The sequence below is a fragment of the Cupressus sempervirens genome, chromosome 7 (assembly GCF_028749045.1).
Source record: "Cupressus sempervirens isolate cs-2001-9-10 chromosome 7, ASM2874904v1, whole genome shotgun sequence".
Classification (NCBI taxonomy): Eukaryota; Viridiplantae; Streptophyta; class Pinopsida; order Cupressales; family Cupressaceae; genus Cupressus; species Cupressus sempervirens.
The window spans coordinates 706,260,672-706,287,199 of record NC_143124.1 but is presented as its reverse complement, the minus strand read 5'-3'; positions in this window follow the sequence as shown (position 1 = coordinate 706,287,199).

Below are 26,528 nucleotides of genomic sequence, written 5' to 3'. Positions count from 1 at the left end.
TGAGTAAAAGTGAGGGAAACCTCATTACTAAAATTTTGATGAGTGATCTGAGGATTGATATTTGGATCTGAGGTTCATGACCTAGTTTACAAGGTCTAACAATGTTTGGTTCAGTTGAATGAAAAAAGGAAAGAATAACATAACAATAAATTACTTTTTTGAGCAGTGAGTTCTTCTTGTAGTTGAAATTGCATGTTTGGGTAGTGGGCTCTTCTTGCATACATTGTACTAACAACTCCTAACAGGGTTGGAACAACTCCTAATAGGGTTGGAATCTCCTAATAGGGATTCAAAGTCCCCTAAAAAGGAATCTATGTACTAAATATTGTAATAGACTACTAATAGGGTCCATCCTCTAAAAAGGAATATTTATATTAGTACACCATCTTGTGGGCATTATTCCCACCAGGGTTTTCCCTCTGATCAAGGGTTTCCCTAGTTAACATATCTAGTGTAATTGTCTATGTGAATCTTATTATGGTTGATGTTTACTTTGGTTTAATGGTTAAGTTAGTCTAAAGAAGATAAAAGTTTTAACTATTGGATAACTGATTGACCTCCTAGTTATCTTGGTGGACTATTATTTCTAACAACACCAATATTGATTAACCCAAAGGGCATGCATCGATAGGTGAACATTCCCCACTTTGTGGTGAATGTCATTTTCAGTTGGTCTTCATGATTTACCATAATCTATTTGTAACCAAAATATCCATCTAGGAAAGACATCATCTATTATCTATTCACAATTTGCAAGACTTTATCTAGTGAAGGTAAATGATGGTTTTTCTTCATTGATTCTCTATTCAAATTCTTGAACTCTACACATAGTCTAATCTCTCCACTCTTTTTCTCAACTGGAACTAAATTGGCTACCTAGGTGGTATGTCAGATAGGAATATTATTCTTTCAAATGGTATCTTTTTAACCTCTTGGTAAATCAAACGTTCAATCAAAGGGTTTACACATTATTGTCATTGTTGAAATAGCTTGGCACCTAGTTTGAGGGGTGTAGTGTGTGTCATCATGGATGTGTTGTATGTCTTCAAATCTTCATAACTACAGGTGGTGATATCAATGTTTTCTTCAAGGACCACAAGAATCTTCTCCTTCTCCCTAAGGTAGGTTGAGGAACCAATAAATAATTTTTTTGTTAGCATGAATTCTAATGGTATTCCTTGGGGGGGTATCCTAAGAATGTGAGATATTTTTTATGATTGACATGTTGCATTCATGACTATGTTAGTCATTGATGTCAACATAATATTGTTTTTGTGAAGATCGACAAAGTAGCAAACAAAAAATGAGGTTGTATAGAATATGTATTGATGATCAAGTCAAGTATAGTTAGGATGTATTCTACACTATATCCTGATGAAGTGGACAAGTGCTTATATAAATAGTCAAAGACATACATAAGTTATTCAACATTTACAGAATACTATAAGCAAATAGAGCACCTAATAAGTGGTTTTTCATGATTGATTTGTATTTCTTAGTTGGGATAGAATCATTATGTGTGTAGTTAGACTATGATAGTAGAAAACCTAATGATGATCTTAGTGAGTATGCAAGGTCAAAAGTCACACATGTGAGAAGTTGTAAAGATAGTGAGCTGACAATGATTTGTAATTATGAAAACATGTAAAGTTTTAATGAGGTCCTAATATAATTAATTGGGAAAGCCTCAAGGTCAACTCGAGGAATTATTTTAAGGATATGGTATACAAGTAGGTTATTTTCCTTGTGGTGATGCATGTTATTGATGTATGAAGTTTGAATTATGCAAGTGATATGTGAAGTTGATAAATGCATGTAAGCGATCCAAGGGATTATTTGGATGCAAAGTTGGTGATCTGGTATTGAGATGTGAAGAGGATAAACCTAATCAAGAGGATAGAGGATTTGAAGTTATTCTATTTCTATTATTTTTCAAGGAATAATATACAGATTTTTTGGATAGTGATTTTGGTGATCTTGCCCCTAAAGCTGTTTGGATAGTGGGTCCTTCTACCTTCTACAATTCCTAATAGGATTACAAAAACTCCTAATAGGGTTGGAATATTGTAACAGGGATTCAAAGTATCCTCATAGGGACTGATATGTAGTGAATGTATTTCATTGCCTCCAAACAAAGTTCATCCTCTTACAAGGAACATTTATATTAGTACATTATTTTGTGGGTACCATCCCCACTGGGGTTTTCCCTCTGATCAAGGGTTTCAATATTTAACATATTTGGTGCTATTGTGTATGAGTATCTTGTTATGGTTGTTGATTATATTTCTGATATGGTTAAGGATTAATAAGGTTGATTAATGTTTTATTAGTTGGATAACTGATTCGCCCCCGAACACCCCCCCCCCCCCCCCCACTCAATTATCTTGGTGGACTTTACATTCTAACATTTTTCTCCTTGGTGTTAATGTTGATATTAACCTTCTCATATTTCCCTCCTTTGGAGGAAGGAGGAAGTCTCTCTTTAACACAAGTGTTCAAATCAAAAAGGTGTTCTAGTGATATCACCCCTTTCAAAATAGTGTTAGTGGGGAGGTTAAGGACTTCACCCAAATTGTCTTCATGTCTCATGTCATCATGGGTTTCCTCTTCTATGATCTAGTCCTCAAATACACCACTATTGGCTTGGAAAGACAATATGTTTTGATCATCTTCAAAGACTAGAAATGCTTAACATTTTCTCAGATAGATGGGGATGCTACCATTTCCATAAAAATGTGTCAGCTATGAGAACCAGCTATGGGTTCAAGAGCATTGGCAGATATTGCGAGGGCATTGGGAACATAATTTTATTTTCTTCGGATGGCGTTGATACCAAAGGCATGAAATTTCTCAAGTAAATCCCATATCCAATTGTTGTAAGTTGTTATTCATTTATCATTAGATGTATATTGGCTTTGAACCTATCTAACAATAAGCTTGGAGCCTCCCAAAGCCTGAAGTAGGGGACTTTCTTTCACAGGGCAAAAAGATGCCTTAGCACCAAAGCTTCATACTCAACAATGTTTTTTGTGCATTCAAATTACAACTGGGAGGATGGAAGGAAATATTTTCCTCATGGTTCAATCAATTCTACCCCCATGCCCACTCCAACCATGGCCCAAGATCCATCAAATTTTAGTGTCCACAGACTAGTTTCTATAGGAAAAGGCCTAGAGGGAAAGGAAAAGGGTACTTCTTGTGGTAGAGGAGGGTCTCATATGTCCTCCAAGATGGGGAGCATAGGGATAGGCATTTTTTCAAAAGATGACATCAATAAGGGTACCTTGACCATTGGCCCTTTAGATATGATTGGTGAAGGGCTATCTAAAATGGGAATTTCATTATATTTCCCTTCATGAAAAATATCATAAAGGTCAATAGTGGCTATTTTTATATAAGATTCATGCTTTAACTCATAATATCCTTCATAATGAACCTAATGAGTCATACAAAAGGCTAGTCATAGATGCAAGGTCACCTTGTAGGAAGACATCATATTTTAATCATGCAGTTTTCTCATGAATTTTCTATGTAATAGTTGAATCCTCGTCATGATATGTTCCTCCTAAAAATAAATCCAAGGCTAGGATCTTAATAGCCTAATATAGGCTAGGCTCCAATTGAGCATAGGCAACCTTTCTCACCTAAACATGTTGAGTGAGATCTTGCCTCATTTGTGGTTCATTGTCAACCTTGATATGGTTTTCTTCCCTCTCCATGGAAACCATAGGTGGGAGAAATTTATGGAAATATACTCATTCATGGCCTTTGACTAATTGTGACTTAACAACATCCTGTTGGTTTTGGGGGTGTCCACCACTTAGATATCAATGAAACTAGACACCCAAGGATCCTAGATGTATTGGATCTAAACATTTTTTAGCTCACCCACCATTTTTATGTCAATTTTGTCAAGTTACATGATGACACCTTTGGAAGGCATGGGGACTAGTTTGAGCTTCTTACATATGGAAAGGTGAATGATGTTACCTAAAGCTCTAGATTCCACCAACCAGTTGTGCATATTTTTACCATAGATCCTAAAGATGAGAAAGATAGCAGGGTCCTCTATATTTCCTCAAAAAATAGTCACGTTGGCATCATTGAAGATCATATTTTTGGTGATGATGAGTTGAGTCTGGGGGAGTTCTAATTTTTGTAGGAGGTGTTTTTGTTGCTCAAGGCAACTCAATATAATTTCCATCAAGGATATGGGGATGCTAGTGTTTTCTATTACCTTCCTAATATTGAACTTCACTCATGAGGAACTTGATCCTTTCATTGAGGAGATTTGGGGTTGTTGGGTTAGTGCTACTAGAGAGAGGTTGGGTTCACATTAGCATGAGGGTTGGGTGGTATGGAAGTATTATTTGGTGGAATTGATGTTATGAAGGGGCCTTTTTTGAACTATCTCCTAGTGTTGTAAGGGGATCGTGAGTTGGTAAAAGCATTAGCCTTGTAGGAAGAGTTGATATTATCAGATAATCCTTGGAGCATAGGCTCCTCATCCTCTCAGCCATCATACCAATAAAAAATAGTTTCACAAATAAAGGTAAAAATGGAAGGTTCCACCAAAGTACTCAGAGGTGTTTTTTTGGACCATGACTATAAGTCAGAATTGGAAATCTATAATACTTTCTCCAAGGTGGTGCAAGTGGTCTTCAAATGCATTATGATATTATGCAACCAGCATCAGTTTTTCAAGGGGTAAAATTCCACTACAAGAGTGATATGACTAGGTCCTATAGCCCCTTAGTTATCTGGCTAACCTAAAAGAACTCCCCAATTATTCAACATGTTATTCCATTGTTGGTTAGCCAGCTTTTGATTATAACTATCATTATTATTACCATGGGGCCATAATTTTAAGAACCTGTTTGCCCCAAAAATAAATTCCTCTATCACAGAGGAGCATATTATTGGTTTACAACCACAATTTTATCTATTTTCAACTAGCTCATGTCATTAGCCATACTAATGATAATCCTTTCAAAGGATTCCATGTCATCTATGAGATGTGTGATTTGATCAGGTGGTTGGGAAGACTACACCTACATTTTTGTCAAAGAAATGGGGACAACAAGGTTTTTTGCACTCAGGCTAGTGGGTAAAAAGGAGGGGACTTTGTATTATGGGGCAACTTGTGGGGCCAAATTAGAGAATAAAGTCCTAGGTACCAAAGATACCATATATTGAGCCCAATGGAGATATTATAGAGTTTGGGTAGAAATGGCCTATGGCACATAAGTATAATAGGAGGTGGGATAAGCCGATAATCCCACCATGAGAATCATGTTATAAGTAACTGGATGAGAAGCTACTTCAGATTAGGACTTGCATGGTGCTTCCTACTGAGTGTCAAAAGAGTGGTCCATAAGTTGCATGGAGACTTCTAATGCCAAGATGTTAACTTTAGCCAGGATATCCCAATCTACTTGGGGTATGATATGTATGATGAAAGTTGACACGACTCAAGGGATAGAATCTAGATATGTCCTTAGGGCTATTTGTGGTGTGGGAGAAAAAGTATCCAAAAACCACTTTTGAGAACATCAAGAGTGGTTATTAAATACTAAAAAAGGTTCATTTGATTTCTTTTGGATGTAAATGAGCTGACAATGGCACAAGGTAGAGTCATTCTTATACTAGAATATTGGGAGGAAGCTTTTCTCCATATAGACCGATTCACTAATGGAATTAATGGGAATATTGAGGTACCAATTCATCTCGTCAAGACCAAGGGTCATTTAAAGAAAGCAACATGCAATATCTTCATGTTCTACATTATTTTAGACCAAAGCATCATTGAATGCCTAGACGTGTTTTTCCACTATCTCAGAACCCAGATGTTTGTATTATGGGAAAATTTTCTTGAGATGCGATGGTAGGTTGTGCATCATAGGGAAATTTTAAAAAGGTGACAACTATCCCCTAGTAAATGATAACTATTATGGAATAGCCATTGTCCCACGTGGTAATTGGGATGTATTACACTTTGAGTAGTGGTCATAGGTTGAGGGCTGGTGGTCTTACCCTTCTTATTCTTCTTCTTCTTTTTCTTCCTTCGAACTATAGGTTCAATTTCTACAAAATTTGTGAGGACAATTGATGATCGCAACTATCGAAGGCATGTCACATAGAAAGAGCTAAGTCAATGAAGAGTTTGTGAGCTATAATACTTGTTGAACTATCATTTGGGAAGAGACCGGTCAAGATCTTTGAATCCAAAAACAAAATTAGATGAAGCTGACAAACTCAAACTTTCCTGGCCTAGTTTTTGCACTACACATGATTGAATGATGCCAAGACTCACTAATGCAACACAAGTGACTCATGTGAAACCTCAAGAGGCCCTTCTTCTAGTGTCATTCATCTTTTGATAGAAGTTTGTTTTGTGCACTTCCAATAGAGTAATAATTGTCACCTGATTGGAATGTTCATACAATATTGCCTGAAATAGAAGAGAGAGGAACTCTCAACTCCTAGGGTCTTGATCATACAATGAATAGGCAAATTTCGATGAGGGGGGTGACTTTATTTATAGTAAAGTGGGCAAAGTCTTCAATGAGTCTTTATGTGCATTGGACTGCAATGGGGAACCATGTCAGCTAGGTTGGGAAAATATCATAGGATGGAACCAAAGCGGGGTACTAAAAGTAAATGAGAGAAAATTAAGAGTCTATAGAGTTAGAGATTTAATCTAAATATAGTCTACTTTTGCATTGTTATTATTAACAATACATGCTTGAATGGTAGAACAACTTAAATGCATACTCAATCAATCAATCTAACATTACTAAGTGTTGCAAATGAAATAATACCAAAGAAAACAAGATCTTTTAGTCTTATCTCAGCTAAGGAAGATAACAGTAACATTAAAATAGAAATATCTTATTGCCTTTGGAGATAAATGAATTGCATAGTAAACACTCTAGGACTATTTTATCCAAAAAACAACTTAAATATCAACAAGCGTTGGGTTAAACAAAGCTCCAAGGAAGCTAAATTACAAAAGAAAAGGGTTTTACTATTTCATTAATAAAAATGGTGTTATAATGAAATGGAAGATAAAATCATCAATTTTATCTACCCTGAAATAGTTGGTAATCTTCATATTTATAGACTAATATCTATGATACCTAGGTAGGAAACTAACTTTTTATTGTAGCTAATTCACCTACCACATTTAATCTGAGATTTACTAAGTGTACTTTCATCTTCACACAAAAAATATCTTGTGAAAGAGGAAATTACACTTGAAAAGCCATTAAAGGAGGACAAAAAGAAGTGGTAAATGAGGGAAGGGATTTCCCAAAGAAAATTCAATCTTTAAATGTTGATCTATACACGCCTTTTCTATCACATCTCTTTCACTTATCTCCTTAAGGTGCCCACAAATTTATAAGATCACTCTGCTTCTCTAACAATCTTAAATAAATTAGGTACATAGGGAAATGCACAGTTGATGAAAGGGTATTCTTTATCTTCCATCAATAACTTATCATTGTGTAATTGATAAGTCAGTCAGCCACATCAGTGGTAGAAGGCAAGATTCAGAAGAAATTCATGTGCATTCATCCATGCATCAAAAGGACTGGAGTTTGAAGACCTTTGAGCATAGAACATTGACTGTTGACTATCACGTAATGCAAGCTCAATGAACCAAGTCTCAAGGAAAAGAAATCCTCAGACCCTGGTTTATTCTTTGTTGATTTATGGTGCCTCTCAAATAAAGTAAAACTACCATTAAGCAAGTATTGAAGCTTGCCAAAAGGATTCTTATATGCTTAAAAATAGTGCTTATAAGGGAGTCCTTGTTGCGCACCCTCCCATATCATGACACTAAAAGGGTCAGGAGTAAAAGGAGAAGCCTCATCAACTTAGGAAGATAAGAATTTTGGACCCTCCCTCCCCTTATCTAAATCATTTCTTCCAAGGATTTTTTTTTGGGGAAGTCTCACCTCCTTTGTTAACAATTAATTCTTCCGTGGTGCAGATCTCAGGATTTGGCTAACCTAGACGCATTAGGGAATTGCCTTCCCACTCTTTTTTGGAGGTACCCTTATTATTAGGTGGCTTCTCTTTCTAGGAATTTGCATCATTCTTGTTCTAACCATGATACCCAAATAATTATGTTTGTTGTCCAACGCCAATATCCATTAGTTGTTCTAGAGACCAAACATTTGTTAGTATTCTAATCCTCTTTTCAACAATTATTCATTTATCAAGTTTTAAGGGTTATGTGATTTTGAAGGTTATTTTCCTTCCCATCCTCATAAAAGGATAATTTTACCACACAAGGAAGGCAACTAGAACCCAAAATTATAAACAAGTATAGTAATCAAAAAATGACTAAGAAAAGGAGAGTTGGAAGCCATACCTTGGGAACATGAAAATTTTGGAATTATGATATATTTTTCATTAATGCAAACACTTATTCAATTCTGAATGCTTATCTAGCTCATCACTTAGTCTACCGTATATACCGAGCATTCAATGGTTACCTTATAAGTTCAATAGGTAAACAGTTCTCACCGAGCATTCCAGAGGAGACCGAGTGAATGAGAAGTTCAACAGTGTTTACCGAGTGAAAAAGGTAAACAAATGACTCAGTGTTTACCGAGTGAAAAAGGTAAACAAAGGACTCAGTGTTTACTGAGTGAAAAAGATAAACAAAGGACTCAGTGTTTACCGAGTGAAAAAGGTAAATGAAGGACTCAGTGTTCACCGAGCACAGCAAGGTAAATGAAGAAGTTAGTTTCTACCGAGTGACACTATATCTACCGAGTCACCTGTTGGCGCTCAAAATTGCAACCTTGATTTTGAGCATTGTTGAGAAATTAAGCCCTATGAAAGCTTTTTGATGCCTTTGTACCCGACTGTCATTTTGAGGCCCCAGACGTGTTCAATGTTTCTAACACCTTGTATTAAACTTGTCTAAGCATTCCATGAAGTCAAATCATCATTCTGAGTCATCTCGTGAAGTTTTGTTTTAAGCAATTGTCAAATTTGCATTTTTTCCCGAAGTGTCAAACAATGACAAGAGGTTGTGTTTGCAAGTGAATACCTCGCACCCAAAAATGTTTTGTGATTCACCACTTTGAGATTATCTAGTGTCCATACCTAAGAACCTATGTTTCAGATTTTGAGTCGTTTCAAGTCCGTTTGACTAGGTTTTGAATCCTTCAAAGTTGGTAGTTTACTGTTTTCACACATTTGCAAAGTGCACACATTTCTGGGAGGCCCCGTTTGACATGCTATAACTTTTGACCAGCTGACCAAAATGTTAAAATTCCTTTTGCATTGCATTGTAGACATCAAAGACATGTTATGTTTCAATTTTCACCTCTTGACGAATCCGTTTGATTAGTTTTCAAACGCTATTCTAAACGCAATTTGTAACTTTTTACTGGTATCTTAAAGTGCAGATTGATTGGAAGCCTTGTTCATGACATCATATTTCCAAATCCATGATAGGTAAATTCAAATGGATTACACCCCTGTATTGTCCACTGAAAATACTACAAGTGTGCCAATTTTTATAACTTGACGAATCTATTTTCACACTTTACCAGGGTCATTCCATTCACAAAAATTGATATTTTACTAATGTCCTCTATCCTGCAAATCCAAGTAGTCAACTTTGCGCCCTTGCCAAATTTACCCCATGATTCATAATGAGCCAAAAATTGTATAATCATACTCTTCTCATGACAATTTACCAGTTCCCCAGTTTTCATTAACTCATGTGCCCGTTTGCCCAGTCTTTGGAGCTCAAACCAAATGCACTTTCCAGTTTTCTAACATGTTTATCTGCAGGTGAATTTAAGTTGGAAATTTTAGAGGTCAATATCTTTTGACCCTAATGTCATCATACAACGAGATCTGGTAGGCCTGTTGAACATATCAGAAAGAACAAAGATCCTGAGTTTCAGAGCTTGGTCAGAGGTTTGGGTCAATTTTCAAAGGCAGTCAAGGGACCTCCTCACACCAAATTGATGATTTGCAAAGAAAGTGATAAAATGGGTTTTCAATGAAAGATTATTGATCAAACTTGTTTCTAATCAGTATGAGATGGTGAATGAATCAGTTTTGCAATTCAAGTGTTCGAAAATGATAAAAAAAATAGTTGGACCCACTTTGGGGCCCAGCTAAATTCATTAGATTTGCAACAACTAGTAAGTATTTGGTATGCTTTGAGAAGAGTGGTCATAATGAATCTGATTGTTATAAACGTTTAGTGTATGGATATTGTTTGGCAGGACCAAATGGATCTATGGAAGCATGGACTTGATGAATTCAATTTGATATGCGTAACCCCTTTTTCATAATAAATATAAATGGCTCGTGATCCATCGTTTGTGGGCTAAGTTTGATCATAGGAGTTGAAGCTACTCTCAAGGTCTCAACAGATATGTCTTTCTAATTGTGTAAAAGTGGAAGATGTGAGATATTAGAAGTTCAAGCTCCAGTCTTCCATAACTCTTCTATGAATACCCACTTATTGATAATCTACCAATCCTCTTTATAATTGAAGAGAAACAACAAGCTTTTGCTTCTTTTCCTAAAATATATAATGCATCTTTTTGTCCCCAAAATAGGGAAACAAAGACCCATCTCAATCTTCCAAGATTCTCTTTGGAGACGAGATACCCATATATTCTGAAGTGGAGAACCCATGCATCACTTTTGAAGATGATTGTAGAATCTCTACCGAGCTAGTCAATGATGTAATAAGTGTAATGTCTATATTGTGCAACACAGTCAGTAGAGAACTCTTTGCTCAACGTAGGGGAGGAAGAACACCAGCATGAAGGGTGAAGCCCACATAGGGGCAGTGTTAAAGAGAGAGAAAACTACGTACAAGCATATCAAAAGCCATTTTTCAAAGAAAAACATGGGCAAAGAAGTTTTAAAAGAAAATTGCAGGTCACAGTCCACATCAAAAGCAGAGGAGAGCATCTACGTTTGGGAACAGGGCATCCATGATAAGATGCAGTTCAAAAAAAATCCTTGCATGTAAGAGGGGCATCCAAGACTATAGGAAAAGAAGGTAGGGGCAAGTTGTTTGGCGGCAGAAGGCTCATGTCTGGGGAAATCCATTCCATAACAGGGCAGACACCCCCATGCACTGATTAAAGAAAGTCGCCAAAATCACATACGGAGGAAGACGCCCAAGCTGGAGAGAGCCATGTTTTAAAGCAAAAGGGAGCAAGAATGCATTAAAAATAGTAGCCTTCACCAGTCAAGGCGTTGAACAGGAAATTGGCATTAGAAAAAGATGCATTCATGTTTTTAAGTGGGCAGTATCAATATTAAAGCCGCAGCCTATGCATGAAGCTATCTAGTGACATATAAAAGGAGGAGGCACTGCTCATGGAAGCAGAGAGCTCACGCAGTAATCAAATAAAGGTAGGAGCCACTGTGAGAGTCTATGGAGGCCAGTATAAGAAGAAATGCAACCTCACGCCAAACAAAGGAAGCCGTGAATAGAAATTGAGAGGAAGCGACTTGGAAAAGGTGAGGAGTTGTTGCATAAAGTGCAGGAATTATAGAAAATCCATGCCCAATGCAATGGTATCAATGAATACAAAAAGACCACCCACACTGATATAAAAAAAATGCAGCCTAAAAGCTTTTGTCCCACACTTCCCGTGGGATGGAACTCTTATAATTTAAATACTTTAACACATACATAACTAGTTGTTTAAGAAGCGAAGGCTTTTTGGAAGCCAAGATCGTGCAAGGGCCCCACCTATGCGGCAAATGTGGATACCCAGTTGGTGCACGGATTGAGAGAATTTTAAATGAATCAACAACCACGATGATGTGGCAAAAAGTGCGAGATTGCGCTACATGTCCAGATCAGACAGTGGGTGCAATCCCACATTTTTAAGTTGCGCAGAGGATAAATAATGCGAGAATGCACATTTTTGACACGTGGTATTGGATCTCATGGATGATGAGATGGCATTGCAAGGTAGGTTCAAGTGGGAAGCGACCAGATCGTGACATGTGTCACGATCTGACGGTTGGCACTTCCCCACAAAAACAAAGTGCACACTAGATAAAAAATGTGGGAATGCACATTTTTGACACATAGCGTGGGCCCCTACGGTGCTGATGTGGCATCTAAGAGCAATGTTCAGCCAATCAGAGGCTGCCACATGGCAGAAAGGCTCGGTCAAAGCCTGTTGACTCGAATTGGAAGGCAAAGGGAAAAATAGAATGTCCTTTTAAAAATGCAAAATTTAATATTTTTACTCAAAAATGAGTGCACGTCAGATTCAATTTTAAATTCAAAGGGATCCATTCTAATGTTCAAACATTAGATATTTTAAATTTTTGAAATTTAAAATCCAAATGTGCAGACCTAATATTTCTAGCAGAAGAGTCATTTTTGAATCGACTTTCAAGGGGCTCCTGGTATGCAAAGTATGCCTTATCATATACTACCAGAATCGTGAGAAGACGAACTTTCCAATTTTGAGGTTAGCTTTTGCACAAGAATCCTTCTTTTGAGCAGTATGAGGTTTTCTATCAGGTTCTTTTTCTGCAACCGTATTCAGGTATGAAAGTTCAAAGTTGATTTTTAACTAAGTAATGACTTGAATGGGTTAAAGAGATACTGAAAATATAGTTGGGGTCACATTCACTCAGTAAAAACTAAAATTTCACTAGTATTTTCATGGGGCAATTAAATATTTTGATGACTCAAAGGTTTCATCATTTCAAGGGAGATATTTCTCAAATCAGTTACAGTAACAACAAAGCAACAATTAGATCAGAGGGAGATGGAAGAAAGAGGTTATTCAGTTGCCAAGGGAAGGAATTCTGAAGGGACACCTATCAGCTATATAATGAATACGAGAATTCTTTCTTTGCTATATCTTTCTTTTCTTTCTCTATTGTAGGTTGTTGGTTGGTTTTCTATTTCTAGTTCTTGGAGCTCTGCTTAGGCTATGAAAGCCACACAACCAGCATATCTTGTGTGAACAGCATATGGATTTCATAGATAGTTCTGATACAGTAGTGTGATCTTGTATCTTGTTTTATGCATTCATAATGTACTTATTTCAAGGAGATAAATACAATGTGCAGAAGGTTTTGAATTTCAATATAATTCTGTCTCCTTTCTTGTTGAATTTGTAATTTTATATGTTCAAGAACAAAGACCTTGAACCTATTTGCAATTTTCTAGTTGTATGTTTGAAGTTTGTTTTCCTTTGACTCAAGGAGTCATATAATTGCTTGTGGTTTCAGACAAGGTTGCAGATTCATTAAGAAGGATGTGTGAAAATATGGGGTTATATCGGATATTGTTGTCTAATTCATAAGGTGAATAGACTGAACATGAATGTCTCAACATATGCCATATGTTGATTGATGTTCAAGGATGCGTAATTCTGAAGTATAGGATTGCCCTAATGGATAAGGCACTGGTCATTTGTAGGATCATTAAGTTTTTGCTGCATATTGGACATGCTGTCTTTTCTCAATATAAATCAATCTTTTTCCCTTCATGTTGAAGTGGACATAAAATTTTAAACCCTCACTTAGTTTATGAATAATATAGGTTTGCACCTAGCTATTGTAGAATCTGTGTTGTTTCATAAGCTACTAGGAGATATTAGGGGTTTCATCTGCTATCATAATAGATTCAGTGTATGCTTTGATAACTGGTACCATATAAAGAATTTGTAGGTCCACCCGCCTAGGTTTTGCAGAGCCTGAAGAAGAAGAAGGGTCTAGACTTATAGTTGGCCTGGTGTCTAAATGGGCATGTTGAAAATGGGAGTTAGCTGCCCCTAGATGTGTCACTTTCTCATCAGGGTAATTGGAAATGAGTAACATTTTCAAACACCAACATCACCAATGGTTACCAAGTTCCAAGCAGTGTTGTGTGGCAAGTATGAACCGAGCCTCTACTCTTATCGAGTGCATGATGATGTCGAGTAATGTAGTGGAAGTCGAGTATCAGAAGGTCACCGAGTCAGCTTGAGGAACTCGAGTTTTCTACTATTTGGTCGACTCAATAATGTTTTGTTCACTTATGTTTTGGCTGACCTTGTAATTGTAAATATTGGAATGGTAAATATGTAATGTATGATATCATTTGTAGAAGGAGGGATATGAAGAAAGAGAAGTTCGCATGTGAAGAAGGTGTTTTTGAAATAAGTGAAAGCGAATCAACAGCAGAGTAAAAAGAATACAACAAGGTCAACATAGGAGCAAAAAAGTTATATCTATCACATCAGGTGTTCAATACAAAAAGGATCTAATCAGAAAATAGTTTTAAGTAGATCCACTGCTTCATCCTAATAGATGAATCAGTTTATAAATCCTTTAACAGGGTAGACTTAATAGTCTTTTTGTAAATCTCCTAACAAAGTGCATACTTTACTGTATGTTTGTAAATCCTCTAACAAGGTGGATCTAGCAATCCTACTTGGTCCTAATAGAGCAGATCACTAGAAGTGATCATTATAAGCCTTAATAGGCCAACTTTATACTGCAGTATTGAAGTTTTGTGGGCATCATCCCCATGCCAGTTTTACTTTCTATTTTGAAGGTTTCTGGGTCATCAAATCTCTGGGTACATGTGCAATGAATGCTTGATCTTTCATTTATGCAGTAGATTAGATGAATGAATGATGAATGGTTAAAATGTTGAATTTTTTAAAAGTTTTATAGATCACTAGTTCACCCCTCCCCTCTCAGTAATCTATCTTATCCTAAATATTTCCAATAGAAAATTGTATCTCACCAGGTAACAAGGCGAAGAACTCCTCGAATCCTAAGAACCTATAATGTCTTGAATGTCAAAATAGTTTGTATACAATTTTTGGAACCCAAAATCATCTCATTTTCTCTTATACTAGAAACCCCAAAAAAAATCACATTGCCCAAGAAAGACTTCTAGCGACGTGGCTCATGATGTTGAGTTGTGCTTATAACATAAACAAGACCACTATTCCACATCCACTTATGTGGCACATGAGACTATTGAATGTTAAGTACTTTTTACATGAAATCATTTAAAATTCAAATATCAAAAAATATATCATGAATGACACAAGGCACTCAGTCTTAGGAGGAATGTTGCATCCAAGTAAGAAAGAGAAGCAAAAATACATTACCTACCGCCACCCAAATATTGTAGATCCACTGGCACAATTCCAAGAAAGTTTTTTCTCATCCTACTAAGGTTGAGGTTGCATGTGTACATGTAATGGAAGAAACCTTTTTGTACTTTTCATCTTTTAGAGTCATAAATTCACTACCTAGGAACCTATAGAGGCATCCTTGTAAACTTCCTTGGTCAAGTAGAGAAAAACTCACCTAGTGAGATCTAACCTCACTCCCTAAAAAACCAAGAGAAAAATAGGGCACTAAAGAGTACCTAGATGGTAGAGACTAACCTATAGCAAAGTAAGCACTCAAAAAAACTAGAAGGAATGAACCTCACACCACCAAATTGAATGATGCACTAGGGGTGGATCCAAAGAAGCTTCACCCAATGACAAATGACACTTGGACAAACATCTACATAAACTCAACTAAAAGAAGAATCAAATGCCTAAAACAAGAAGAAGAAAATAATGTTTAAGTAGCAAAAAAAATAAACAAAGGACAAATACATGAGAAAGGGAGACCTTGCAAATGGAACTGGGGAACATAAACTATGAGTGCAACGAAAACCCAATTGAGACCAAAATGAAACTACCAACATGGGACACCAAAATAAAGAGTATCACAATGCCAAAACCCATCCTTGTCCACAAGTGAACCTAAACTAACTTGGACCTAAGAGAAAACTTCATGAACTTCAAGCAACAAGATAGCTTCTAGATAGGGTGATGACCAAAGTGATGATTTGACTTGTAGAGAACAATTGTGATTATCAAGAAAAGTGATAATTAATCCCACTATATGTCTTAAATATATATTGAGCATGACTATTGGAAATATAAGAGGAGTAACTAAGATGGGAGGGGTGAATCAGTTACTACAAAATAAATACCAGATCCCTTAGATGTCAGTACAAAATAATTCTGTTGATGCTTGACAAACAAAGAAATGTTGTAACTCGGTAAACTCTATAATTTCTTGGTAATTACTTAACATCAAAATCTTATGTTGTTTGTGATTACTTATTACTTTAACTTAGTTGCAAGAAGATAAAAGAAATATCATGAACACATTTGACACCAAGATTTAACGTGGAAACCCAATTTGGGAAAAACCACCAATTGCAACTAGTTACAATTTTCACTCTTATAAAGGGAGCCCTATTAGGAGCCAAACTTGTTAAAGTTTACAAAACACACTATTAGGTGTGACCATGTTAGAGGATTTAATCACCCTGTTAGGAGTGGCTTTGTTAGAGGTCTTTTGACAATTCAATAGAATTGTTACCTTGTTAGAGGATTTACAAATAGTTGTTAAGCCAACTCTGTTATGAGATTTAGATCACTGCTACAATGGTTAGAGAGTAACAAAGACATGACCTAATTTGGATGCAACTAAATTGCTGATTAGAGATCTCAATTCTAACTTGAATACTTGATCCTTCCTGATCAAATATATTCTTTTAGCTTCACAAGAATATTTTGCTTATCCTTTTAATTTTCTTCCTCACTACATCATTAGATCTTCAAAATCTTCCATGCATTCACATTCTTATGTACTATAATTCTCAATATGGCCTTTTATTTATGTCTTTTATATAGTCAATTCAGCTCAAATACAACTTAGAATAATTAATATTCATCTTCTTAGTCAAATAGAACCATTAGATAAATCAATTGAACTTAATATGCCAAAATAAGAAAATCCTTTGTTAGCTAACCCTGCTTGATAGACACTAACTTAGAAATGATTTTCTTGTGTTAACTAACTAAAACTTGGTCAACACCACATATTAGAAAAGTTCCTTTGGTAACTGAGTGAGCTCAGTTAACACTGGTTCCATCTAATGTTTTCTTCATTAATCGAGTGAGCTTGGTTAACACTCATCTTTTGTAGACTTTCCTTTGATGCTTGAGTGAACTCTGTAGACACTGCCTTCTAAACTAAGCAAACTCTAGATTTCTTGTTAGCCTTTGACAGCTATCTTTAATGCCTGAATGAGCTTTCCATACACTGACTAATAATGATATGACATTTTGTGTAACATAAAAGACAATACACAATTAATCAATTGTTTCAACTATCTCCCTCTTTGGCATTGATGGTAACACAACATGTCATAATACAATGAAATTTTGGGGAAAGAATAAAGTAAGGAACATATCCTTAGTTGCATTATAATTCTCATCCATGTGAACTCTCTCTATTAGTATGAATTTAGTTTCTCCCTCTTTGATAATTTTTCTCTTCCAATCTCTCTCTTTGACATTTCTTTATTATGACAACATGCTTCTCCTTCTTTTCAACAAAATTTATATGAGATATGACAATATACTTCTCCCTCTCTGACATCTCATGCCAAAGATAGTGCATGGTGAAAGCCAATGTACCTTAAGTACTGATTCATTTGCAATATGCCCTTGTCAATACTACATCAACTGATTTATCTTCAACATGCTTTGGTTGATGCATCGTTAAACTTTATTTAGTGAGCTTTATATAGGGGAATGACCCCTAGCTTACCTCTTAGATATAGAAATGCATCCTTAGGTAATTTCTTGGTGAATATGTCTACAATTTTTTCTTTTTTATTTACATATTCCAATCTAACTTCTTTAGCTTGCACCAATTTTCTTAAGAAATGATATTTTATAGCAATATACTTAGTTTTTGTTTACATCACTGGATTCTTTGATATATTGCTTGCACTGGTGTTATCATAGTTTATGATTATTAGATTCTTAGTCTCTACCTTCATACCTATCATTAGTTGTTTTAACCAAACAATGTTAGAACAATTAACTGATGTTGCCATACATTCTACTTTTTTTGTGCACTGAGAGATACAATTTTGTTTCTTGCTTTTCCAAGACACTAGTCTTTTACCAAGAAAGAATGCTCCTCCACTGGAACATTTTCTATCATCAATACTTCCTACCCAATCAGCATCTATAATTTCTTATAAGTTTAAATTGACTCCTATTTTGTACCAAAACCATATCCTTTAGTACCTTTTAGATATCTCATGATTCTTTTGATTGTCATCAAATGATTTTCTTTGGGATTTGTTGAACATCTTGCCACCATACTAACTGCTAATGCAATATCAAGCCTTGTATGCACTACATATTGCAATTTTTCAATCATTAATTTGTATGTGATCTGATCTACCTCTTTAGAATCATCATTTTTGGAAAGATTATGTCCAGTAGACATAGGGATTCCAACTAGTCTTTAGTCTTCAATTCCAAATTCTTTAGTATCTCCTTGATATGTTTAGATTGAGTAATGTAGATACCATCTTTCTTCTATTGAATCTATAATCCAATAAAGAATTTTATCTCTCCAAACATAGACATCTTGAATTCCTTTCTCATTTCTTCTAAAAATGCCTTGCACGAGTCATCATTTCCTATGAATAATATTTCATCAACAAATATTTCTACCAACACAATCTTCTTGCATAGTCCTTCTTTCATATACAAACTATTATTATTTATTCTTTGAAAATCAATCTGTACCAAGTAATTATGAAGTCTCTCATACCAAGCTCTGGGAGCTTGCTTGAGACCATATAATGCCTTATGTAATTTGCAAACTATGTCCCTTTTGCTAGGATCTACAAAACCTTCTTGTTGTTCAATTTAGACTTTCTCATCAAGAATTCCATTCAAAAATGTAGATTTAACATCCATTTGATAAACTTAAAATTCTCTATGAGTTGCATATGAAAGTAAAGTTCTAAGGCCTTCTAATCTCGCAAGAGGAGAAAAAGTTTCACCATAATCAATACCTTCTTCTTGATAATATCCTTTACATACCAACCTTGCTTTGTTTCTAGATACTTTTCTATCTTCATTCAACTTATTTCTGAACACCCACTTTGTGCCAATTACATTTTTATCCTTGGGTCTAGGAACAAGAGTCCAAGTTTTGTTCTTCTCTATTTTTTCTATTTCTTCATTCATTTCTTCAATCCAACTTTCATTTTCCAAAGCATCTTTAATACTTCTAGGTTCAAATTTAGTAAGTAAACATGTACCTTTTAATTTTTCTCTTGTCATTATTCCATCTATTTTGTTTCCAATGATCTAATTAGGTGCACGATGTCTTCTAACATATCTTTCTAACATAGGTTCTTTAGATTTACTAATTTCTTTATGAACTTTAGTGTCAAGCTTTTATCCCATTATCTATGACTTGGGTCTATTAGACTTAGTTTGCACTTGAAGTAGCTTAGTAGCTTCTAACTATGACTCGGGTCCTTCAGACTGTGACTTGGGTTTCACTATCTACAACTTAGTAGTTGCTAGAGATTTTGGGGACTCAGTAGGTGAAGCTTCCTTTCTTTTAGATAGATTTGGTAGGGTATCAAGTACATAGTAAAAAAATCTTTTGTAATCCTCAAGCTCTTTACTACTTTCTTCTTCACTCTTTTCTACAAACTCATCTGTTCTCACATGTGCACTTTCTATGATTTTATGAGTAGATAAATTCAAATATTTGTATGCTTTACTTCTATAGGAGTATCCTATAAATATGCCTTCATCACCTTTGACATCAAATTTTCCTTTTCTAGATTCTTCAACATGTAACATTTGCTATGAAATACTTTCAAGTAACTTACATTGGGTTTGCAGACATACCATAGTTCATAAGGAGTTTGATTTGAGGCTTTATTTAGCTATACCATGTTCAAGGTATGAACTGCAATGTTGATAGCTTCCTTTCAGTATTTGATTGCAACATTCTTTTCTATCATCAACGTTCTTGCACAATCCATGATGGATCTATTTCTTCCTTTAGCTATACCATTATGCTCTAGTGTACCAAGGGTTGATACTTGTATTTTAATTCCTTTTTCAATGTAGAATTCATTGAATTCATTGGAGATTAATTCACCACCTCTATCTGATCTTAAGCTTTTTAACTTTTTACTAGTTTCTTTCTCTACTCTTGCCAAGTACCACTTAAATTTTTGAAAAGCTTCAAATTTTCTTTTAGATACATTACACTCATCATTCTAGAATAATCATCAACAAAAAGAATTAAAATATTTTCTCCACTATAATTTTGTATTCTAATAGGTCCACATAAGTTTTTATGCACAAGCTCTAAGACTTCTTCAAAATGATAGTTTTTTCTTTTGAAACTAGTCTTTCCCATCTTATCAATTAAGCAATTTTTGCATAGACCCATATCAGGTTTTTTCAAACTAGGAATACCTCTTTCTCTTTTGTGTTTTCTTATCTTAACCAAATTACCAAAGTTTACATGACATAATCTTTTGTTCCATAACCAACTTTCTTCTATTTGAACAATAAAACATGAACTTTCACTGAGATCAAGATAAAATAGATTACCTTTTGTTTTCTTGCCAGATCCAAATAGATTTCCTTTACCATCTAGCAGTTTGGCCTTCCCATTCATAAATTTTACCTTGAATCCAATGTTATTCAACTATTCCACACTCTCTAGATTATGCTTTAGTCCTTCAACCGAATAAGCATTATCACATACAAGTTGATTGGTTAGTGAGATACAGCCTTTTCCTTTTATGCAACAAGGTTTATTGTTTCCAAATCTTACACTACCTCCATCATAATGTTTCATGTGTTCAAAATTTGTTTTATCTCTAGTCATATGATATGAGTAGCCACTATAAATAATCCATCTATCATTTTTACTAACATTAGAGATAAGTGCCATCTTATCTCCTTCATCATCAGATTCATCTTTTACATCAATATATACCATTTCATATTCACTGTTATCAAAATCTTCAGCCATAAAATAATATTTCTTACCTTTGTCCTTGTAGCTCTTGAATTCCTTCTTGCCTTTGTACTTATTACTTTTCTTCTCATCCTTGTTTTCTTAGTTTAGACACCTAGCAGCAATATGACCAACTTCTTTACAAGAAAAATAGATTAGAGGAATCTTGCCTTTGTGCTTTCCTCTGCCTTTGGAGTATTTCTCTGTAAGTACAGTTTCAACAATTTCAGATCACTATCAAAAATTTCTTTTGTTTCTTCTTCACTTCCTGATTGATTGGCCTTTGATTTCTTGCTCTTTTCTTTGAGTGAGAGTTTGGCTTCAAATGTAGACTCAATATTTTTGGAACTAGGAACATATTTATCATAGGTATCCAACTCAAAATTTGTCAATCTTCCAACTAGAGCATCCAAAGTTTTTTTTTTTTTTTTGGATCACATATCATTTTTTGAATAGCTGATACTTTAATTGCATAAATAAGAAGAAGAGCTCTTAGTACCTTGCTTACAATAGTTTTGTCATCAATGTTTCCTCTAGATGCTTTGATTGCACTCACACTCACATATTTTGCAATGTTTTCATCTTCTCTCATTTTCATTTAATCAAATTGATCTCTAAGACTTTCTACTTTGGCTCTTCTTACATTGTCATCTCCTCCATAGATGTCTTTCAGTTTGTTCCACATTTAATGCACTATTTTGTAGTCTTTTACTTCATCAAATTCAGCGTAACTAAGAGTAGATGCAATATCAATCATCATGATGTTATGATTCTTCTTTTCAGCAATGTCTTCTACTAATAATGTTCCAATAGGAGTCTTATATTTAGCATCAATATAATTACAACCTGAATCACTGATAGTCACCAGATGTAATCTCATAAGTCCTTGCCATGTTGCAAAGTTGTCTCTGTTTAACTTGGGAATCTCTCTTCTATAAGACATCTTGATCTTTAGCTTATGTCTTTGAAACCTTCTCTATAAGCCCCAAATTCTCAAATACCAATTGTTGTAAATATAAGAGGAGTAACTGAGAGGGGAGGGGTGAATTAAATCTCAGATCCCTTATATGTTACTACAAAATAATTCTATTGATGCTCGACAAACAAAGAAATGTTGTAACTCATTAAACTCTATAATTGTTCGGTAATTACTTAACATACAAATCATAAGATATTATCTATGATTACTTATTACTTTAATTTAGTTGCAAGCATAGAAAAGAAATAGCATGAACACATTTGAGACAAAGATATAACACAGAAACCCAATTTGGGAAAAACCACCAATTGCAACTAGTTATTGTTTTCACTCTTCTGAAGTGTGCCTTGTTAGGAGCCAACCCTATTAAAAGTTACAAAACACACTATTAGGTGTGACCCTCTTAGAGGATTTAATCACCCTATTAGGAGTGGCTTTGTTAGGGGTCTTTTGACAATTCAATAGAACTACCCGTTGGAAATATTCTTAAAGACTAATTTACTGAGAGGGGAGGGGTGAATCGGTAACTTCTAAAACTTTTAAAACTTTAATCCAATTAACAATTAATTCAATATTGATCTATGCATGAGAAACTAAAAACATGGAAGCATACATAACACTTTGACACAAAGATTTGGTGACCTAGAAACCTTCAAAATATAAAGTAAAACTAGGGTGGGGATGATACCCACAAGATTTAGTACTATAGTATAAAGTTGACATGTTAAGACTTACATTGATCATTTCTGATGATCTGCCCTATTAGGAGCAATAAGGACTGCTAGATCCACCTTTTTAAAGGATTTAAAAATATGCAATGTAGTATGCACTCTATAAGGTCTACCTTTTTAAAGGATTTGACTGATCCACCTGTTAGGATGAAGTAGTAGTTGATCTCTAATCTGCAACTTGGTTTGCTGAATGAGATTCCTTTAACTTTACAAATCACCTTGCTGTGATAGATGAATCTTTATTGCTCCTTATACTATTATATCCTTTGTAATTTATACTTCCTTCTCTTCACTGATGATCACATTGATTCTATGCATATGTTCACACACCTTGGATGTGATACAATAAATTACATATATACCAATCCAATTATACAATTGATAAGTCAGCCATAATACAAGTTTACACAAATATTACAAAGTCATCTCAAATGTAGACACTTGGGTTCTAAAGACTTTTGATACTTGGCATCCACTATCAATGCTCAACATTGTCATGCACTCGATAAACATAGAAGCTCAGTCCATACTGATCAATTCCAAGTAGTCTTGAACTCAATATGCACTGATGACTCAGCAAATACTATGAAACTCATCATATAAACTAAATCACTTGTTTACCATTGCATAGCTTGGTAAATACTATCACCTTGAGCTCAGTATAAACTAAGTCACTTGGTTAACACTAAGTAGTTGGATGAACATTGGACTCACATTACTACAACTGCAAACTCGGTAACCATTGCACATCTTGGTTTGCACTGGTAAAATCGACATACACTGAGATGCTTGATTTATATTACTAATCTTCACAATAGTTGTAATTGCTCGGTTTACACTGGAATTTTTCCAAAGGACTCGGTAGCAACTATAGAACTTGGTGACAACTAAAATGCTTGGTTAACACTGTTAACTATACAATAAGCTTGGTAGATACTTACAATCTGAATAAGTGTATGTCACTAATAACAAACTTGACTAATATGTCAAAAATCTACCCCTTTGGCATTAGTGACAAAAACACTTATTAGCCAAAACTGAATTCAAAAAGTTCATGAATACCTTTATCCATCACCATGTGATTCTTAGCTTGGTAGAGTATACTATTTTTGAGATTTTTCAAATTTTATTTTGTAAAATATATTTTTGTACATGGTAAGGCTTCTATACAGTATATTGTACAACTAAATATATTCTTCTTTGAATCATTATTTACATTTATCTTACATTTATCACCCCCGTTGCCTTTTTAGCATGTGTACCAATCCTTACATTTTTCTCCCCCATAGCTCATCTTTTCCATATCTTCTCCCCCTATATCGTCTCTATCTTCTCCCCCTTTTTAACAATAATGCCAAAATTTTATTCTATATATTTACATATTAATGCCAAAATGAGACAAAATGTCTTAATATACCTTGAGTATGTTAAACAAAGTTTTGTCCCAATTGTCCTACAAGACCTTACATGTGTGTAGTGAAATCTACACTTCTGCTGACAACTCGATCATGTGGTCTACTATGGAGAAGTTGTTGTCATGGATGAGGGTTTTGGAATGTGCAATATGCTTTGTAGTGCATCCATGTTGGGAAGAATCATGTTTTGAATATCTACTAGTGGAGATCTGATTTTGACCTCTTCTCTAAGAAATTCTACCTATAAATCTATCAAAAATTTAATCTTATTGAAATGAAAAAAGCTTGAAATAGGGTCAAGCTACAACATCTAAGCACTCACCTTGAGATCTTCATCAATCTTGGACAATTTGTCCTTTATTTCCTTAGTAAAATTTGAAACATCACATAGCTTACCAAAAAGTAATGATACATTTGTACATGAAGTTTCTAGGGAGCCCAAAATGGTAGAGAGTTCTACTTGATAAATTACAATTTGTTGAGCAATGTACTCTAACATTTTATTTTAAAATTTCTTCTCTACCTTTTATAGTAACTTATACTATCCATCTAAATCTTCATTGAACTTTTGGACCGCCTCTACTAGTTGAAACAAAATTGGTTGAGATGAATCAACCTCTATACCTATAGCCTTTGCCAAAATATTCTTGGCATCCTCAATGATTTTGAACACTTCGTCCCTTTCCTCTCTTAGCCTCTACTGCTGGTCTTTCTTTTGGAGAAGTTCACCAAATGTCTACATTTGATCTAGCTTGAGTTTGGATATGTCCCAAGTTGGGATTACTATTTCCTCATCAAGGTCTATTTCCTCCTTTTCTTTTCCTTGGCCCAAAAATTTTGTTCTTAGTTGAGGCTTGGTCTCAACTGTCTTCACACTTATTTATTTCTTACTAGGAATGGAAATAATAGTAGACATAATAGGACTAGCCACAAAAACTGATACTATACTTATTGTAGAAATAACTATATAAATAACTATAGTAGCCAAAATTGATGTATCCAAAATTGATGTGGCCAGAATTGTTGTAGCCAACATGGTAGAAGAGGGAAGAGTCTATAGCTTGGTAGATGAAGTGGAGGTCACTTCAGTCAGTGATGTGGTGAGTTGTGCTAGTGTAAAGGTTGATTAGATGTTTGTGTTATCAATGGTAGTCACAATAAATCCTACTGAGGCTATCTCCATGCTAGATGTTGTCACTATTTTTTTTAGAGAGTGAGGGAGTGAGGCAATAATTGTTGCAGCTATCTTAATTGGGTCAGTTTCCTCATCATCATATGTTTCTTCCTCGGTAACCTCTTGCTCCTATTCCTCTTCATCATCAATCTTATCAAAATGTGTTGTCTCTTCAACATTTTCCTCTTCATGTTTCTCCTCTTTATCATCATCATCATCATCTTTCACTTCCATAGAAAAATCACTCAATTTATGAAGAAGATAGATATTCTTTCATGTATTTGTTGCATTTCTTACAACATGCTCAATATCTTTTATTAGAACTAGCCAAGTATTAAATTTTAGAGTTAATTTCTCCTCATTTTTATATAGAGATTCCTTAATCTCCTTATTTGATAAGATTGGAATAAGCTACCTCAAGGCTTGTCCATTTATGTCTTTTATAGTTTGGATGGAAAATTCCCATCTTGGCTTAATATTATCCATAAAAAATTTAGGAAGCTGAGAAGTAAGATGTTATGGTGAGTATTTCCACTTACCCATTTTGTCCATCACCAGGTCTTCAATCTGCTTTTATTCTTCCTCAGTCCTAATTTCATACTTTAATGCTTTAAAATTTGTTATACCTACTCCTTCCTATAGTTCTTTTAGTCTATCTTGGAAGGTGGGTGGAGGTTTTCTGAATATTATATCTCCTCCTTCCTTATCAGCTTTTTTCTTTGAGGATCTCTTGTAAACACAATAGTGGATGGCTTGGCAAGCTTGGTAATGATTACCTTGCCCTTCTTCTTTAGTGGTTCCTCTTCCTCTAGTTCTTCCTCATCCTTTTCTTCTTCATCCTCACCTTTCCCTCAATCAATAAAAGAGTCAAACTAGTTTTCAACTTAGCAATTCTTCTCTTGCCTTTGTTTACTGCCTGAGGGAGCTTGATTTCTAGTTCTATCCTAGCTTTGGCTTTGTTGGTGTTTGAAAATGTTACCCGTTTCCAATTACCCTGATGAGAACAAAACATATCTAGGGGCAGCTAACTCCCATTTTCAACATGCCCATTCAGACACCAAGCCAACTATAAGGCATGAACCTTCTTCTTCTTCAGGCTCTGCAAAACCTAGGCGGGTGGACCTACAGATTCTTTATATGGTACCAGTTGTCAAAGCATACACTGAATCTAATATGAAGTAGATAAAACCCTTATTTCTCTTGATAACTCATGAAATGACATCCATCTACAGTAGCTAAATGCAGATCTAGGAATCTCATGAGCTGAGTGAGGGCACTCTATTATAGCTCTTCAACATGAAAGGGGAAAAGCGTTTGATTAT